Source organism: Lampetra planeri, chromosome 78 (assembly GCF_965212315.1).
Source record: "Lampetra planeri chromosome 78, kcLamPlan1.2.h2, whole genome shotgun sequence".
Lineage (NCBI taxonomy): Eukaryota > Metazoa > Chordata > Hyperoartia > Petromyzontiformes > Petromyzontidae > Lampetra > Lampetra planeri.
Genome location: NC_136183.1, coordinates 1,231,798 through 1,251,406, shown reverse-complemented (window position 1 = coordinate 1,251,406; position 19,609 = coordinate 1,231,798). Strand labels below are relative to the sequence as shown.

The following is a 19,609-nucleotide window of genomic DNA, read 5'->3' as shown; positions in this document are numbered from 1 at the left end:
TAGGGTAAAAGGTAGGCTAGTTGCTTTTTACCTTTAACCTTTTACCTGTTGTATATGTCGGGTTATGAAATTTTGATGAAAATAATAAAAATTAATAAAAATGTGTAAATCGTGGAAATTATACTATATAATTATATGCATAAATTATGATAATCATCGTATTAATTTATGCAAATGCTTGCGCTTATGTTAATGTGGGCAGTTATGATAATTAGGCTTTAAATCAAAGATAATTGTATCAATCGGGATAAAACAATTATCTTTGATTAAACATTTATTGATTATCTTAGTGTGTTTGTTATGTTAGGTCTCCAAATTCATATCTCAACGCAGGATACAGTTCTTATAATTAAGATGGTTATGCATGGACTTGGAAAGAAACACTCAACACTTCTTTGTTATGCAATTTTAATTCTAAACAAAAATATGACACTCTAATATGCGAACTCTCATGCTGGGAATTGTTAACACAGTACTCCTGAAGATTTCTTCTTGATCTGCACATTTACCCTCAGTGACCATGTTGTCAAACTGGGTAATCATGGCAATCAGTTAATTCCAGAGTAACGCGACCATATACGGTGATAGGAAAAAGTCCTTAAGCATGCATGCAATGATTTCATATGAAAGGCGATAAGCAAATTATTATATCCCGAAGGCAAAAGTATACGTCAATAGATTCATCGGCAAGATTATGCAATTAACGAAAATGAATGACTGAAACACTTCTAACAACCGTATTCATGTAACTCGACAGGGAGCAACTGCTTTTCACGATCAGTTGATATTGAACGCACCACCTTGAAATGGCAACCCTTTTCGAAACACAAAGATAACTATTGTTCTAATCTTATTCGTCCCGATGTGCGTGTTGTGTGTGTGTGTTATCCCCTTGTTAAAAATTTTTTTTTTGGAGCCGGGAGTTGTGTCGTGAGCTTGCGGGGTGGGGAGGGGTATACAACCAGAGGCTTCACACCCTGCTCCCTCTCTCGGGCGTGGCAGTAGCGAGCCCGTCGCCGGCTTTCTCTCTCCGCAGCTAGATTGAGCGGCGTTGGCCCGATGTTGTCCTTGAAGAGGTTGGGTCGCTTGACGCTCGGTGGCGCCCGGGTGGTGCTGCTCGTGCACTCGTCCGCTGGCGGCTGGCTGCACTCGTGCACTTGTGCGCTGGTGGCTGGCACCTTTGTGCTCTATGGCCGTTGCAGCTGTTTGACCACAGCCGGATGACGAGTCGGCACGATGCTCGCCGTCGTGGTGCGCGATGATTCCATCGTCGAATAGCGTGCAGCTCCTCCGCTGCTGGATGTCTTGTCTGTTCTCAGCGGGTGCTGGTCGATGTGTGTGTATTAAACACACGGCGCATTCGAAGGCGCTCTCCTCTTCCTCACGGGTGGCCGGTCAGGCTCTTTCTACTGCTCCGTTCTCTCTCCTTGCTTTTGCCTTTGGCGTGCAGCTGACAGCTTCACACGGGCACCTGCTGATGCCCCTCCAGCCCTCACTTCAGGGCTGCGCTGGTTCAGGTTCACTTCGTTCTGCGAGAAGCGACACCGGCCATCGGTATCGGTGTTTGCTCCCTCGCAACGGCACCGCCAGCCGGACACCGGCTGAAACCCAGCCTCGACCCAGACAGAACTGCGTGATGTGTGTTTGTGCTTAAACCCAAAAACGTGAAACCCCCTCACACCCTCCTTGCGCATCTCTTGCGAGAGAAAAAAAAAACAGACACCCTCCCGAACTCTCCTCGCAACCGCCCTGACCCCCCCACTCCCTCTGAGTGGGTCATCTCGAGGCCAGACCCCGCCATACGTATTTATGGCTGGCATGTGTTTGTGCCGAACCATTGGAAGACAAAGGTGGCCGGGGAGGTCCTGAGGTTTGCTGTTTAATGGCATTCCACGTTTTCCAGATGCTTGGTGCTATGAGTAGCGGGTTGTTTTCATTATTTAATTAAAAAACAAAATTGGCCTAATTATTCTTAATATAATTTTTTGGAAAAAGGGGGATAAATACAACATACCTTACCTGCTAAAGGGTAAAAGGTAAGGGTAGAGTGATTGTATTGTGGTAAGGTAAAAGGTAGGGTCAAGGTAGGCTCGTTGTTTTTACCTTTTAACTTTTACCCTACCTTGCCGAGGCCTAGTGGCGGGTTTCACGAAACATTGATATTTACGCGATCGAACCCAAAAAAAAACCCCATTATGGGAAATGAAGCAAAATATAAATGCAAACATTATTATCATAATATAGTGAATGCTTGGGAGCTTATTGGCTCTCACTCCTGGTTAGACATCTACCCAACCCACAGGTTCACAAATACTGGCCGCTCTTACTCTCCAGGTTGAACTGAGGAATTGAGTGTTCAACTTCAATATTATTTTCGTTAAAAGCCTGTGACACAGGTGAATCTATTGGACCTTCAGTGTCTCAAGCTTATACATCTACCAGGTCTCTATCTAAGAAGTCCACTCACACCTCCACTTCCACAAACTGCTGGAAGTTGCCTCGCTCTTCCTCAGTCACAATTCTCCTCCTGCTTCACGTTGTCTCCATCGATGTGAAGGTCTGATTTTGGAGTATAATTTTCATCTTCACATTTTACCTTCACTTCTTCGCTCTTCACTGTTACTTCTTCACATTTCACCTCTTCATATTTCGCCTTGATGCCTTTTAAAGTGTCCAAACTGAGATTCTCTCGTGGCTCTTTAATCATTAAGGATAGACACAATGCAGCAGTTTGACTTTCACAAGCCGGTTTCAGACTCTGCTCATTGGGGATCTTCTGATGACTGTGTGTTCTCTGGTGCCTTTGAAGATTTGATGAATCTGAAAATGTATTCCCACACACACTGCACTTGAAAGGTTTCACTCCCGTGTGTGTTCTCTGGTGTTTTTAAAGAGATGATGACACTGTAAACGGCTTCCCGCAGAGAGTGCACCTGAAAGGTTTCTCTCTTGTGTGTGTTCTCTGGTGTCTTTTAAGAGTAAATGCCTTTGAAAATGACTTCTCACAGCCACTGCACTTGAAGGGTTTCTCTCCTGTGTGTTCTCTGGTAGGTTTGAAGACCTGATGACTCTACAAATGCCTTCTCAGACAGCGTGCACTTGAAAGGTTTCTCTCCCGTGTGTGTTCTCTGGTGTCCTTTAAGTTGCGAGGACTTTGGAAACGCTTTATCGCACACACTGCACTTGAAGGGTATCTCCACCGCGTGAGTTTTCTGGTGCTGTGTCAAATTTTCAGGACAATCTGTGCTGTTTGCATACTGGTCGCATTCCTTTTTGTACCGAGCTGCGCTGAGTGCCTTTGCTCCATCAGACCAATTCTGCAAAAGAAGCGTCAGAGGAAGCGTCAGCTGCAGACAGAAAAACATATTCACACCATCTACGTCAGTATCGAGGCAACGAGGAATGAATATATACACAGTCACACGTGACTTACACATCTATACTTATTCATATACTAACGGGAAGTACCCGGCGTTGCCCAAGCAAAAAAGACACTCACATTGACCCACACACACACAAACACATCGAGCCACACACAACAACAACAACAACCGCCATTCGCCACGAAGTGGCGGTGACGTCACCACGACACTTGTGCCAGGCCATGTGCACCTTGAGGCCACGTGAAGTGTCGAACGCCCGCTGGCAGGAGGTCACGGGGCAGACCCAGGTGCCACGGGTCGACTGAGATGATCGAGATGACTGGCTGATGCACCACCTGTGCCCCCTACGGTACCAACTTGCTGTGCTTTCGCCACCCGGCGCTCCACTCGTTGTTGTGAGCGTCGCTCCTCCGCCCTCTGTTGTTGTTGGAGGGCGACTGCCTCCAACTGCCCAGTAGTGTCCTTCACGAGCCTCCTCCACTGAGGCCGATCTTGACACCGCTGGTACCAGTCATCGGCAAGTCCACTCAGCTCCACGTCCTCCTGTACCACATCACTCCATCTCTTCTCTAGCCCGTGCCGCGCCTGTTTTGCCCCCTCGATCCGGCCGAACAAAAGCTGTTTAGGCATGCGGTGGCTGGGCATGCGGGCTACATGACCCAGCCAACGTAGCCTTGCCTACCGGAAGAGCTCACCGATGGGACTTTGCCCAGATCTTTCAAGGATTTGTGAGCTCCTCACACAATCCAGCCTGGTTAAACCCAGGATGGATCGTAACTTTTCGCAAGACTAGAGAAGGGAGGGAATGACTAATGACTGTGGCCGAGAAGACCTGAAGCTTCGTGCGGAGCGACACACCAGGTAGCTTCCACACAGCGTTACGCAACCGATGAAAAGATATTTCCGCTTGACTGATTCGGAGTGAGACCTCTGCTGTTAAACTGGAGCCGGTCATAAGCACACTGCCCAGGTATGGGAAACTCTCCACTCTCTCCACTACTGCCCCATCACCGATTGGGAGTTGTGGGTGCGGAGTGTCCGATGGTACAAAATACCCAGGCAGGTGCTTAGTTTTGGTGGGGCTTATGGTAAGGTCCCACCTCTTAGTGACATGCTCCAGTCTCAGCAGCAGCGTCTCCAACTCCTCCTTTGAATGAGCAGCTATTACCAAATCATCGGCATACATAACGTGGTTGACCAATAGGGAGCCATCCCTTGATCACACCCAGGCATCGATCAGCCTCCCATTTGTACAAAATGGAAATTCCCCCGGTACAGCTATTGAAGGCTTCACGAACTACGTGGTCAAAATAGATGTTAAATAATGTGGGAGCCAGAGGACATCCCTGTCGCACCCCAAGGTGTACAGGTGTAATAAATGACTCTAACGACACACAGCTTGGTCTCTGTCTTTATTCTTGTTATACCGCTCACACTCCGCTGGTCCCGACCGTGGACCGGCTGTTCCACTAGCGCGCCCCGTGCGCTCTTTCCGTCAGTTGCACTCCCGCACACCGTTGGCTGACGGTGTGCTTGGAGCCGTCTCCAGCCACGTGGCCGATGGCGCTGGAGTCCTTCCACGGCTCGACGTGGTCCCACTTCGAGTCTATGTCAACTGCCCCGAGTCTCTTCCGGATCCCCCTTATATTCCCGTCTCTCGTTATCCCATCTCCACCTTCCACCACGCCCTTTCCGAACCTTCCAGATCACGCCCTTCACTTAGCCCCCCCCCCGGCTCCGCCCCTAGGCTCCGCCCTTGATCATCCGATTCGACCGTAGGTAGGCGGCGGACCTCTCCATACGCCCACCTTACTGGGCCACGCCCCCAAACCTCGCTTACGCTCGCATTACACAAGGAAAGGCTCTGACTCCCGGCCACGTAGTTTTACCCGGGCCCGCTCACCATCATGAAGGTCCTTAATGATCATCAGTCCCTGACCCTCTGCTACTGATGGTATCATAGGCCTTGACCAGGTCAATAAAGCAGAGATGTAGGTCTTGTTGGAATTCCCTACACCTCTGCTGTAGCAGACGGACAGAAAATATGGCATCTGTGCAGGACCGCCCTTTCCTGAAACCGCATTGGGGCTCCGCAAGCCTCTCCTCAGCGTGCCTAGCAAGGCGATGTTGAATAATCATTGCCGGGACCTTTCCCGGCACACTGAGGAGTGATATGCCCCTGTAGTTGTTACAGTCTGTGCGGTCCCCCTTCTAAAAGAGGCGGATCACCAGGGCATCCTTCCAATCCTGCGGAACCCGTCCAGTGGTCCAGACTGTTGTTATGATGTCATATAGGGCAGTCTGTGCACAAACGCCACCCTCCCTGAGCATTTCGCTTGGGAGATCATCTCTGCCCGGTGCCTTTCCTGGTCTCAGACTCTGGATCGCCTTCAGTACTTCATCAGCAGATGGCACCTCAGCCAGCCACTCACAGGGGGTGACCTCTTCCAATATTCGGGACGGCGGCAAGCGACACTGCGGGAGTGCAAGATATCGTCGCGGGAGCCGGGCCGTCTACGTTTTCGGTCGCCGAGGACGGCTGGCGGCACGTAGCGGAGCAAATTGACATGCTGCGGGCCGTTATGCTGGACTTGGTCACTCTGGTCGCGCCGGCGCCGGGACAACTACGTGTCGGACCTCTGCGGGGGGAGACTTCGGGTGGGCCCGAGCCGTCCTTCATTGCGTCCTCTGCGAGGCTTCCCGCCTTCCCCGACACGCGGCAGGACGCCGCCATCTTGGGCGCGGTCATTACTGACTGGCGGAAAGCCGCCATTTTGTCACCGCCGCGTGGGGCGGCCGCTTCGGGTGGGAGCAGCGGGGGGGCTCGCAGCCACCGTCTGACATCTATAAAGGAATTTGCCGATGGCAGGAATTGGAGCGCATTCGCTTGGCGTTTTGAATCGGCTGTCCGCTCCGCCAAGTGGAGAGGCCTTGGAGGTCCTGCCAACGCTCCTCGATGACGCATCTTTAAAGTTTTTCCACTCCATCCCAGCTGCAAAGAAGGCAACGCTAAAGGGAGCTTTCGACGAGATGGCGGAAGCATACGAGCCACCGGACGACGCTCACCGTTGATTTGTCCAAAGACAACGGGCGCCGGAGGAATCACCCGTGGCCTTCCGTGGCGCTTTGATTGCGCTGGCCATGGCCGCGTACCCCGAGACCGAGCTCGACTTGTTGGAACCCTTGATACTGGGGAAGATGTTGGAGTTGTCCAAGGACCTAGGCATCCCACTGCCCGTGTGCGGCCACAAGCAGCTAACCTCCCGGTTGGCTGCCAAGTGCCTCGACGTGCAGTTTAACTTGCGCCGTTGGGCGCAGATGGCCACCAGGACGGGCGATCTGGCCATTGATGGGAAACCCATTGGTTGGACGCCATCGAAGGTCGTCTTCGTCCTGGACGATGCGGGGCCTGGCGATCTCACTGCGGCGGCAGGCCAGTGGGTCCCACGAAGGGGAATGGTGCCACGCTCAGTGCCCTCGTCGGCGGATCGCTGGGACGCTGTGGGGGCCGGGCGGCGGGCCGACATGGCGTGTTATCGCTGCGGCCGTCTCGGACACTTCACGCGTGACTGTCGGGGTCGACCTCGTCCACCTCTTCTCCCGGAGTCCCCGCCTAAGGACGCGCCATCGACGTCGGACGGTGACCCGTGTCAGGCAACTCGGTACGCATCAGACACCCGGCAAGGCCTGTCACCTCATTCATCGTTATCGGAGTGCGTTCTGGGTGCCTGTTCTAACGGGGGGACTCTAGCTGATCCGCATCGGATGGTGACGCAGTGGCTGAAACTGGCTCGCAGAGTCGTTGCGGCCGCCACAGGGTCTTCAACCGTGCCGGGCTCTATACAAGGGGTTGATGTGCAGATTTTAGTTGATTCGGGCGTGTCCACCACTATCGTCTCGGATGTCATTTTCCATCTTCTATCCATTCCGGCGTCGCGGGTACGTCCGGTTTTCGATGCGTGTGTTGCTGCTAACGGGGGGAGTATGAGCATCGTAGGCCAGGTGGAAGCACACATTTCCGTTGGGGACGTGTTGGCTTCGGGGCCGGTGTTGATCTCAGGGTCCCTCGCTGTGCCTTGCTTATTGGGGACCGATTTCCTGGCAAAGATGCCAATTAAAATAAGGGTGGATCAGGGTTGCATTGAGTTGCCGGCGGGCCGTAAGATTTTTTTTCTGCCATCGCCATTGGGCCGTTCCACCCCGGACCTCCCGGTGCAGGTGCTGGCCGACGTCTCGGTCGACATTCCTCCGGGCTCGCAGATGCTCATTCCGCTGCGCTATCGTAAACCCGTGTTTGGGGTTGAGGGGGCGGCGGGTGGGTTGCTGTCGCCGTCCAACGCTGTTACCGGCGTCCAGGCGCTGGTCAGCCTCCGTTTTTGCAAGTTTTGAAGGGAGGCGCGGACAATGTTGTGGTGCCGGCCGGTACGGTCTTGGCCCATGCCACTACCGCTTTCACAGCCCATGCTGAAGCGGATCGGCAGGGTCTCGTGGCGGGGGTTTCGGCTTCTAAGTCGCCGGACGATCGATGGATCGCCGGGTTGTGTCAGGAAAACACGTCCCTGACTGAGTACCAGCGGTCCGCGCTTCAGTTTAACTTGCGCCGTTGGGCGCACAATGAATTTTCTGCATACAGATACGGGCAGTATTGGCGGACAAAATGCACGATAGCCAACAATTCCCGCCGGGTGACGCAATAGCGTGTCTTAGTCGGAGAGAGAACGCGACTCCCGTAAGCCACAATGTGTTCGATGCCACCCTTACACTGCGATAGGACGGCGCCAATACCCGTGTCACTAGCGTCGGTATCCAAAATGAAAGGCAAAGCGAAATCAGGGTAATTCAGCGTCGGTGCTGACGCCAATCGATCACGTAGGCCGCGAAATGCCATCTCCTCCTCCGGCCCCCATTTGAACCTCTGATTCTTCGCCGTAAGGAGATGCAGCGGCCTAGCGATCGAAGCAAAATTTGGTACAAATCTGCGGTAATAGAAAGCGAACCCGACAAATCGACGTACGTCCCCCACCGTGGCCAGAGTTGGCCAGTCCCGAACGCACGCCGTTTTGTCCGGGTCTGTGGCCACCCCATTAGGGCTGTTAATGTGACCCAAATAGCGCACGGAGTGTTGTAAAAGGTGACACTTCTTGGGCTTAAATTTCAAATTAGCGGAATGCACCCTAGCAAAAACAGCATCCAATCTCTGAAGATGCTCCTCGAACGTGCGGCTGAAAACAATGACGTCGTCCAAATATATCAGGTATGTGTCCCACTGCAGGCCGGTCAACACGAGTTCCATTAACCTTTGGAACGTAGCAAGGGCGACGTTCAATCCCATGGGGAGACAATTAAACTGAAAAAGCCCCTGCGGCGTACGGAAAGCCATTTTTTCCCTCAACGACTCGTCAAGGGGGAGCTGCCAGAACCCCGAGGAGAGTTCGAGGGTCGAAAAATAAATTCGCCCCAGACAAGGCATCGAGGGAATCATCCATACGCGGCAGGGGGTACGCGTCTGCAACCGACACTTTATTTAGCCTCCGAAAATCAACACAAAAACGCAGGCTACCATCCTTCTTCTTTACCAGAACAACCGGAGCACCCCATGGGCTGTTAGACGGAGAGATAATGTCAGCGGCCAGCATATCATCCACCGCACCGCGAACGTGATCTCTCTCCAAAGGGCTCAACCGATGCGGATTCATATGTATGGGACTAGCATCCCCGGAATATTTGGCACGATGGCTGGAAACTTTACAGAAGTTCTCGTTTGACATTCAATACCGTAAGGGTTCTCGTCACGCTAATGCGGACGCGCTCTCCCGACTGCCACATGAGTCCGCCCGCGCGTGTGCCTCGGGCAAGCTTAGGGGCACGCGGGTTCCACAGCCCCCTCGGCCTGTCATGTCCGCTGTGGATAATCCCGCGGACTCCACCTGTCCGGAGCCGGCTGATGGGGTTTTGAATTTGCCGTGTTCCGTGTGGGTTCGTGAACAATTGCTCGATGACTCGCTTGCGGCCTTGCGGAGTCAGGCTGCACAGTCAAAGGGGTATCCGTCATCTGATGGGATGCCGGGAGCAGCTCTCCGGGACGGATTGTTGATGTGGAGAGAGGACTTGTGGGGTCGCTGGCGCCTTGTCATTCCGTTGTCATTGCGATATGAGTTGATTCGGATTCTACACGCTGAGAAGTTGTTACATCTCGGGGTGCAGAAAACCTTGTTGACGTTACGTGATTATTTTTGGCACGGCATGATGACTGACGTTGTCGGGCACATTCGTGCGTGCTCCGACTGTGCCCGGCGGAAGCCCCCCAAACAGCCGTATGTTCCCCCAGTGCAATCGATTAAAGTGACGCGGGTTAACGAATTGGTGGCATTGGACATTCTGGGGTCCTTTCCCCCGTCCGCTCGGGGGAACAAATTTTTGTTGGTCGGGGTCGAGAATGTGCAGCCTGTGGAGGTGCAGCTTAACACGCGTGCGAAGGGTCCTATTAAACCCTACCCAATTATATTCGCGAGTCCGTTCAGCGCGTAGCGGAAGCGCGGGATGCGGCCCGATTGGCTACGGCCAAGACCCAGGCCCAGAACGAACGGTGCACCCGGCGCTCTCATCGTGCATCCCCTTGGCGTGTGGGGGACATGGCCTGGCTCCACTGCCCACAGGTGCCGGTGGGGACCTCCTCTAAATTGCACAAACCCTGGCAAGGCCCAGTGGTGCTGACTGAAGTTCCTAGTCCCCAGTCCGCACGCATTCGTGTCGGGTCGCGCCGTTGGTATGTCCACACGTCCCGATTGAAGCCCTACGTTGCCCCTCGTGTCGATGCGTCATCTTCTAACGTTGCCTTGTTAGTGTCTGTCGCGTCCGACGTGCCACTGCCCTTGCCTGTTCAACCTGCAAGCGCGCCTGTCGTGCCTCTTGTAGACGGGCCGACGGTGATCCTACCGGACACAGGGATTTCTGCACCGGGTGGGCCTACTACGGCGATGGGAGTACCTGCTTCCGCTGCCCCTCAAACCCCGCCGAGGTTGTGGCTGGAAGGAGCTCCGATTTCGGGCCTCTCTGATGCGCGGGTTTCTGCAACGGATGGGCCTCCACCAGCGGCGGATGATTCCGGTTCCGTCGCTCCTTCAACCCCGCCCGGACTGCGGTCTCCGAGGGCGCCGGTTCTCGTGAAGGACGGGCCGGCGGCCCGCACTCGTTCCAGATCCCTTCTCTTTCGTTGATTGTATTTGTCGTTGTTGTCTTCTCCGTTGTGTCTGTTGTGGTTCATGGGGGTGTTGCCGTCGCTCGCATTATGTTCATCCTGATTCAGCCGGGACGGCTGGTCCTTTACATCAGGTCATGTAATGCGAGCGTAAGCGGGGTTCACTGCTCGGTTCTGGGCCAATCATACGGCCCAGGGTATTGGGGGGCGGGGCCCAGTATGGGGGTGTATGTGAAGGTCCGCCACTCACCTCGGGTCCAATCGGATGCGAGGTGAGAAGGGGCGGAACCTAAAGGCGGAGCCAGCAAGACGCTATGCGGAGGCCGGATCTGGAAGGTTCGGTGAAGGGCATGGTGAGAGGGAGGAGACAGGATCACGTGGTGAAGGGAATATAGGTGGGATCCCGGAAGGGCTCCGGGTCAGTTGGTAGAGTCACGAAGCTGGACCACGTTGGGTGGCCGGAGGGGATCCACACCATCAGCCACGTGGCTGGAGGAGCTTCGAGCACACCGTCGGTCAGCGGTGTGCGGGAGCGGGGGAGCGGAGTGACTGACGGGAGAGCGCATGCGGGGCGCGCGCGAGGAGCAGCTGGTCCGCTGTCGGGACCAGCGGAGTGCGAGCGTCAACGGGAATAAAGAGTGACGAAGACCAAGCAGTGTGTTGGCGAAGTCCTTTATTACACCTGCTCACCTTCAACACCTGTAACACCTGCACACACCCCCCCCCCTCTCTTTCTCTCATAATGTGTTAAAGCAACAAGGCATTCTGACTACTTCCGGTTTCCCACACACGCAAACACATTGTGACATTTTATATACTACAATTCCACGCACTCACCATAATATAAGTGTCTGCCCTGCACTGCCATATTTTTTTCTCATGCCACAAAATTCATCCACTTCTGACTCCTTACTGTCCTCTCTGCACACCTCTAATATACTGCAATGTGTATATTTAAAAAAACATGTACTATTCGGAAATGTCTACATCTAAGTACCAGCACTACCAACCTCCTTCTACACAACAGACGCTATAAACAGCTACAACTAAATACATCAAGTCTACATCGCCTGGTAAGTAATACAAAGCATGAACATACACACTCGCGTTTACATAATTATACATGTACACACACCACCACAGAAATACTATTCATACCCACTTGAAACAATACAAAAAATTACTCCCACCAACAACTTACATCCTTTATACTTTGCTCCTTTGTGGCTATGTATTCACATTCATACAATGATTACACACAATCTCAACACATCATTCACTCACACACTATTTACTCATTTTTTCTGCTTACTAACTTTTACCTCCACCGAAAATGTGCCTTGCGGAAAACGTGCATTTCTCTTCACCAAACGCGATAATAATTTATGCCATTCGTACAAGTTCTGCGATGGCTGCACCTACAGCTTATAAAACTCCAGTACAGCAGGAAGCAATACATGTTGTGACCAGTGCTGCTTTGCCTGCACCTACATCGAATGCAAGTCAACAGCAATGAGATACACAGAATACTAACACAGAACAAATGGCTGCCGCCACAACTAATCAAACTCCAGTCCACCAACAAGCTAGGCAGCTTGAAAACAGCACAATGGTTGCAAACAGGTGCCTACTCTGCAGCCAAAGGGGCCGTCCATAAATGACGTCACGCGATTTTGGACGATTTTTGACCCCCCCCCATTCGGCACAAAAAGGCAGACTCCCCCCTCAAATATGACGTCACAAAGCTCTACCCCCCCAAAAAAAACCATGCTTCAAATCGCTTTAAACTATTGTCATTATAGTGCGTATTTAATGTGGCACTGCACTCTGATGTTGTACGATAAAACATTTATTAAAAAGTATATTTAATTAAGTATAATGTGTTGTCTATATTTATTTAAAGTTGCGCATTTTGATGTGATGTCACATTTCTCACCCCCCCCCCTCATCACACATCGTCACAAATGTCTAACCCTCCCCCCCCCCCAGGTGCGTGTTATCATTTATGGATGGCCCCAAAAGGAAAAGTCTTCTTTTCCATACATCCCTCACTTCATTTGCACTTCTGATCCATTGGTTCCATGTCTATTTCTTGCCGCTGCTGCCATACAATGACATTGAAAGGAGACCCTCGAGGGCTATGCTGCAACAGTACCATGGTTCAGCTCCCCACAATGAATGACCATCCCGAGCCTATTCATGTATTGATACCTGCCAAAACTGCCTATGCAAGCCAATTCTGAAACAACAATGGAAGATAGAACTCGTGCTTCCAAAGCACATGTTTTGACACCAAGCAACTCATCCCGACATCTGGCTACATGCCCACATTTAAAGTGCAGGGCCAGGTACATACTCGCATTGGCAGTCTGCTGCCACTACCTAATGACCTACCTACATTACCACAGATCTGCATTCAAGTCTGACAATAAGTGACAGGCTCAACAGCACTGCAACAATGTCACCAACACCAAGGTGCAAATCCTGCAAGGTGATGATGGCTACCATTTCCTACTTCGCCAAACTGACCCAGCAACAGGCTTGCCAACACAAACGAAGATTTCCGCCATGGACTTATTTGCCTTCAGGATCATGGTGCGAAACAGCAGCTTCAATTTCTTCTTGAGATGCAAAGAGCTTTTCCACCAATTTGCTGTCGACATGTATGCCAAAATTGAAGCATCATTCGATGAAACCCACCTGATGGAAACACATCCAACATTGTCTATCCTGAAGCTCTCCAAGGGTAATGAATATAAAAGCTGTCATAAAACAAACGAGCCGTGATTGTATAACACAACCAAAAAACCGTGACAAAACACACACATTCAGACTTCTTTGGCAGAATTCAATTATTCTAATAAAACCAGCATGGCAGGACATTACTCTTAGTGTTTGATTACTGAGACCCGTGCGAAGCCAGGTAACTTAGCTAGTAATAAATAAATACTATAGTTCCGATGATAATGTTTGTGCATGAGTGGGGAACGGTAGTGTAGTGCAATGGTTAGCGTGCTACGCTATAAACCCAGCGACCCGATTCATATTCCCACAGAGCCAAGCCACAAAATTTGGTTGTCACCTGATGAAGCTGGTTGTAATTACTGGCGAAACGTCGTACTCAAGATTGTAAATGTTATGGCTTGGCTCTCCAACACACAACCGATGTGCTGTACTTGTGATGAATTGGCCACGTTCTTTTTACATAACAAACATAATTTGCTGTGTCGGTGGTGGCAGGTTTAACGAAACCTTTGTATATTTACGCCAGGGGTGTCTAACTCAAATTCATCTTGGGCCGCATCGTCATTATGGGTGCCCTCAAAGGGCCGGTTGTATCTGTAAGACTATTTAAATGTATCTACTCTTTATCATATTAAATAATTGCCTCTGCATTCGATAATTTCTGGTTTTAGTAATAACTTAAGTAATAACTAACTCTGAAAGTAGAAGTCTAGGAAAAATAATGGCAAGCAGATATTCTTTTTTTTCATTTCAGTTTTCAGTTTCATTTATTAGGTATAACCCTGTGAGCTATGCGGCTCTTGACGCGGGTGCAACCGCAACAAACAAAAACATGAACAAGGAATATCTTAATGTGACTTCACGCAACACAAAAATCCAGGATAAAACAGCAAAGTCTTCCAGAAAAAACACCGTATATCAACACTGTGTGCAAAAATCCCAGTGGGATGCAAGTCAAACAATAACCATAATACAATTTAGATTAAAGTTATCAGGCTAACTCTGTACTCCAACAAACAAACATGGCTAAATCAAAACGTTTTCAAAATGACCTAAAGCTATAAAAACAATGTAACAGTGTAAAGTCACGTAGAATGGAAATAATAAAATAATAAAAATAACATCTTATATATAAAAGTCTCCATGCGCTCGCGCTTGCGGGGGATTTGGCTCTCGGACGGTGGGGTTTAAGACCGAAATAATTTGCCAGGCGGCATGCCCTAAGCCCCGTGGTGGGAATAGGCTATTCCGTTTTCCCATCCGTAAACTTTAAAGTAGTTTAATTAACACATTTGTGCCGTTTCTATTATTCATTATTTACTTATTGCGTGATGTCGACCGTACCAAGTGTCGCCAATTGCGTGGGGGGGACGGACCCTACCAAGTGCTGCGCGTTCACTCGAGCTCACGGGGACATTTTATTTTACGCGTTTTACAGCCAACACATACACACAACGCTGCGGACATTTCTTCACTGTGTCATGTCCTCTTCGCCCCCCCCCCCAACAAGATGCGTCCAGTTTCTACTACAGACTCCGTAGATAATAATATTTTACTGCTTACATAGCATTATTCTTGCAAGGGCAGGGAATGCTGGGGAGGGGGGGGGGTAGCGGCCCAGCCCCTAGCCTGCCAACGTGCCAACTCCGCCGCCTCGCCAATGTAGGCCAGGACGGGAGGCTACGCATGGCACAAGGCCTCAACACGCCTATGCTAAGAGAAAATTTCCTTGCTTCTTACGCTAACAACTCAAGCCCATTGTTTACTATTGTTAAACACATTAGTTGACAAACATTACAATAATAATGTTTGTGTGCAGATAACAACTCAGGTTCATTGTTTACCATTATGAAACAAGTTGACATGTTACAATAATTATGTTTGTGTACACAAAACTCTTTTTGGATTTTTGGGTTGCTCAATTTCCCCTTTTTTTGCTGCGCTTTTATAACGCTGCCACAGTCTACTGCCAGTCTGTGATTTCTGCTTATTTCTTCAATGCATTTCTATTGTTTCCATTGCTCGCGTCACGCTATTTACTCATACGTAGTACTGCGATACTGATAGCTGTGCCATCATCGGGGATTGCTGTGCCCGTCGATGTGTGTGTGTGTGAGTCCATGTGTGTGTGTGCGTGTAGAGCCATGCGTGTCTTTAACTCCATGTGGGTGTCTTTTTCGAACGGACAACGTCAAAGTGTTTATGTGTGTGTGTTAGGCAATGTGTGTGTGTGTCAGTCGATCTGTGTGCGTGTACGTCGATGTGTATGTCAGTCCATATGTGTGTGTGTTAGTCCACATGTGTGTGTAAGTCTATACATGTGTGTCACTCGATGTGTGTGTGTGTAAGTCAATGCGTCTGTGTGTGAGTCCATATGTGTGTTAATCCATGTCTGTGTATCTAAAGTACATATCTGTGTTTCACAGTCCATATGTGTATGTGTGTGTAGGGCTATGTGTGTGTCAGTCTATGTATGTCTAAGTTCATGTGTGTGTGTCTTAGTCCATATGTGTGTGTGTAAGTACATGTGTGTTTACGTCAATGTGTGTTTTAGTCCACGTATTGCTGTGTGCGAGTCGGTGTGTGTGTGTGAGTCGCTGTATGTGTGTACGTCCATATATGCGTGTGCAACTCAATGTGTGTATATCTCAAGTGGATGTCTGTGTGCCAGTCCACATGTCTATGTGTGTGTACGGCAATGTGTGTGTCACTCTATGTATGTGTGTCGCTGTATGTGTACGTCGATATGTTTGTGTAACTCCATGTGTGCGTATCTCAAGTGCATGTCTGTGTGAGTCCATATGTGTGTGTGTCTGTAAGTCGATGTGTTTGTGTGTGTCAGTCCATATGTGTGTGTGTCTCAGTCCATCTGTGTGTGTGTTAGTCGCTGTGTGAGCATGGCTCCATGTTAGTCAGTGTAACTCCATTTCTTTGCGTGTCTGTAGGTCCATGTGTGCATCTTAGTCCATGCGTGTGCTTTATTGACCTGGTCAATGCCTATGATACCATCAGTAGGCCTGGCCTCTGGGTTGCTCTTTGTGCTTTCCGAGTCCCGAACCCACTCATCACCATCCTTAAGGACCTTCATGATGGTCAGCGGCCCCGCGTCTTAACTACGTGGCCGTGAGTCAGAGCCATTCCCTTTACACCTTGGGGTGCAACAGGGATGTCCTCTGGCTCCCACATTGGACCACGTAGTTCCTCGAGCCTTCAATGCCTGTACCGGAAGAATTCCCATCTGCTACAGATACAATGGGAGGCTGATCGATGCCCGGGTGCGGCCAAGGGATGGCTCCCTATTGCTCAACCACGTTATGTATGCCGATGATCTGCTAATGGCTGCTTACTCGGAGGAAGAGTTCGAGGTGCTGCTGCTGAACCTGGAGCTTGCCACCAACAGGTGGGGCCTTACCATCAGCCCAACCAAAGCTAAGCACCTTCCTCGCTATTTTGTACCATCGAACACTCCACCCCCACAACTCCCAAAATTGGTGATGGCGTGGTTGTGGAGAGAGTTTCCCTGGGCAGTGTGCTAATGACCGGCTCCGGTTTAACAGCAGAGGTCTCACTCCGAATCAGTCGAGCTGCAGTATCTTTTCATTGGCTGCGTAACGCTGTGTGGAAGCTACCTCGTCTATCACTCCGTACTAAGCTTCAGGTCTTATCGGCCACGGTCATTCCCTCCCTTCTCTACGCTTGCGAAACTTGGACCCCCCTAATGGAACATCTTCGCCGGTTAGAAACATTTAGGCTGGCCTGCCTACAATCCATCCTGGGTTTAACCAGGCTGCATTGTGTGAGGAGCTCACAAATCCTTGAAAGATGTGGACAAAGTCCCATCGGTGACCTCCGGCAGGCAAGGCTGCGTTGCCCGAGTCATGTAGCCCGCATGGCCAGCCACCGCATGCCTAAACAGCTTTTGTTCCGCCGCATCGAGGGGGCTAAACGGGCACGGCACGGGCTGGAGAAGACATGGAGTGATGTGCTACAGGAGGACTTGGAGCTGAGTCCACTTGCGGATGACTGGTACCAGCCGTGTCAAGATCGGCCTCTGTGGAGGAGGCTGCTGAAGGACGCTACTGGCCAGTAGCATCCTGAAGGGCGGAGGAGCGACGCTCACAACAATGAGCAGAGTGCCGGGTGGCTAAAGCACAGAAAGTTGCCACAGTAGGGGCCACAGGTGGTGCATCAGCCAGTCGTCTCAGTCAGTCGACCTGTGCCATCTGGGTTTGCCCCGTGACCTCTTGCCAGCGGTCGTTCGACACTTCACGTGCCCTCAAGGTGCACATAGCCTGGCAGAAGCGTTGTTGTGATGTCACCGCCACTTAGTGGCGAATGGTGTTGTTCAGTCTATGTCTGTATGTGAGTCCATTTGTGCATGTAACTCTATGTGTGTGTATCAATGGATTTGCGTGTGTAACTACATGTGTCTGTCTTTTTCGCTCGGGCAACGCCGTGTACTAACCGCTAGTAATAAAATAATTCTCACGACGTTTCGGCCACAACACAAGCAGCCGTCCTCAGGTGGAGAACACATGGAGGGGCGAAGAGCACTTTGACAAAATAATTTGCATATCAAGAGAAATTTAGCATATTTATGGGAAATGCAGATATGAGATTAGTACTACTTGTGAAATGCGTAGGAGATTTGGCGAGGGGTTTAAAGTCATTATGCCCGTGCATTATGCAGGATTAGCAGCATCAACGGGAGGGGATAGAGGTAACATTAATAAAGGGAAGGAATGTTAATAGCATGTAGCTGCAGTAAATAAACCACCACGTAAACAACTAAAGTATTAACTACATAGTATCATCAGTATACTAAATATACTCTCCAATAAGCTGAGCTACTAACAGTAAGTAATACATTACAATTCTACGTCGCAAAAAATATGTGCTTCCAGCTAAACTTTATTCTCTTACATCACACGGGAAACCCCGTACTATATACTGCCATAGACAAACCCAACATTAAATTATATACTGTATTGCTATAAACCTTATACATTGTAATATTACACTATGTATTATTCTACCTACCCTACTCTATATCACACTGCTGTATATTCACTATACAATTACGATACTATATATTACTTTTTACATTGTATAAAACATTACAATTGTATACTATTTATTATTATACAATCAGCTATACAATATACCATTGACCGTCGCGTGAAAGGAAGCAACGAAATATGTCAATGGGAGAGTATATTTAGTATACTGATGATACTATGTAGTTTATACTTTAGTTGTTTACGTGGTGGTTTATTTACTGCAGCTACATACTATTAACATTCCTTCCCTTTATTAATGTTACCCCTATTCCCTCCTTTGATGCTGCTAATCCTGCATAATGCACGGGCATAATGACTTTAAACCCCTCGCCAAATCTCCTACGCATTTCACAAGTAGTACTAATCGCATATCTGCATTTCCCATATGCAAATTATTTTGTCAAGGCGCTCTTCGCCCCTCCATCCCAGCTTAAATAGTCGCTCCAAGCCTGGGGCGTGTCATTCAGACTCTGTCTCCTCGACAGACGTGTTCTCCACCTGAGGACGGCTGCTTGCGTTGTGGCCGAAACGTCGTGAGAATTATTTTATGTTTTATTTTTATTATTTTATTATTTCCATTCTACGTGACTTTACCGAAAGAACCAAGAAGATGAATCCCTGCAGTCACGAAAGCTTTAAATCGAAATGTAACAGTGATCATAGGAACTGTGATTCAAATTTAACAATAAACGATAAAGATAACATGTACGACCAAACTTTGCAGCCATAGCTGGCTGCATGAGTCACTCCATCACAGCAGGAGTATCCAGTCGTAGTATCAATTTTTTTTAAATACACCTTTAAAGATCAGCAAACTATTCAAGTGTACAACTATTGTACAATTGATTGAAAAATTAGTTTTGGTAACAGAAAGTTATTTCTTTTAAACAGACAAATATTAACAAGCACTGTTTGTTACATTAACTTTGCTAAACTTTTTGGTCCCAGTTGAGACAGGCAGAACTGTCGCAAAACAAATAATTGTGCTCTGATCTAATGTGCAATCTGTGGCATATAAAGTTGATAAGGTGATGTTGTCTGGCCCTGTACAGATCAGGTAGATCCCACCTCACCTTGAGACACCATATCAAACACCTTCCTCATCCATTGATCAATTTCTGCATATAACAAACACAAAACAAACTAAATGAAAGAGTGACCATTAGAATGCAAACATTGTCACATTGTACATATTCTTGATTGAAATATATTTTGTGATATTG

The 19,609-nt window shown here is 49.5% G+C and overlaps 1 protein-coding gene across 9 annotated transcripts in view; it reads right to left on the bottom strand.

Annotated features, from left to right (window-relative positions):
* Window positions 1-394: 394 nt before the first annotated feature.
* Window positions 395-19,609, bottom strand: part of LOC144738188 (uncharacterized) — a 43,103-nt gene continuing 23,888 nt past the window's right edge. For 4 of the 9 annotated variants that reach the window (XR_013589163.1, XR_013589159.1, XR_013589160.1 and 1 more), the window contains one exon: window positions 14,062-19,504. The gene's annotated coding sequence lies outside the window, so the exon portion shown is untranslated. Of the gene's footprint in view, window positions 3,318-14,061; window positions 19,505-19,609 lie in introns of those variants that run through there. The other 5 variants (XR_013589161.1, XR_013589164.1, XM_078621195.1 and 2 more) reach the window with 2 other exon arrangements.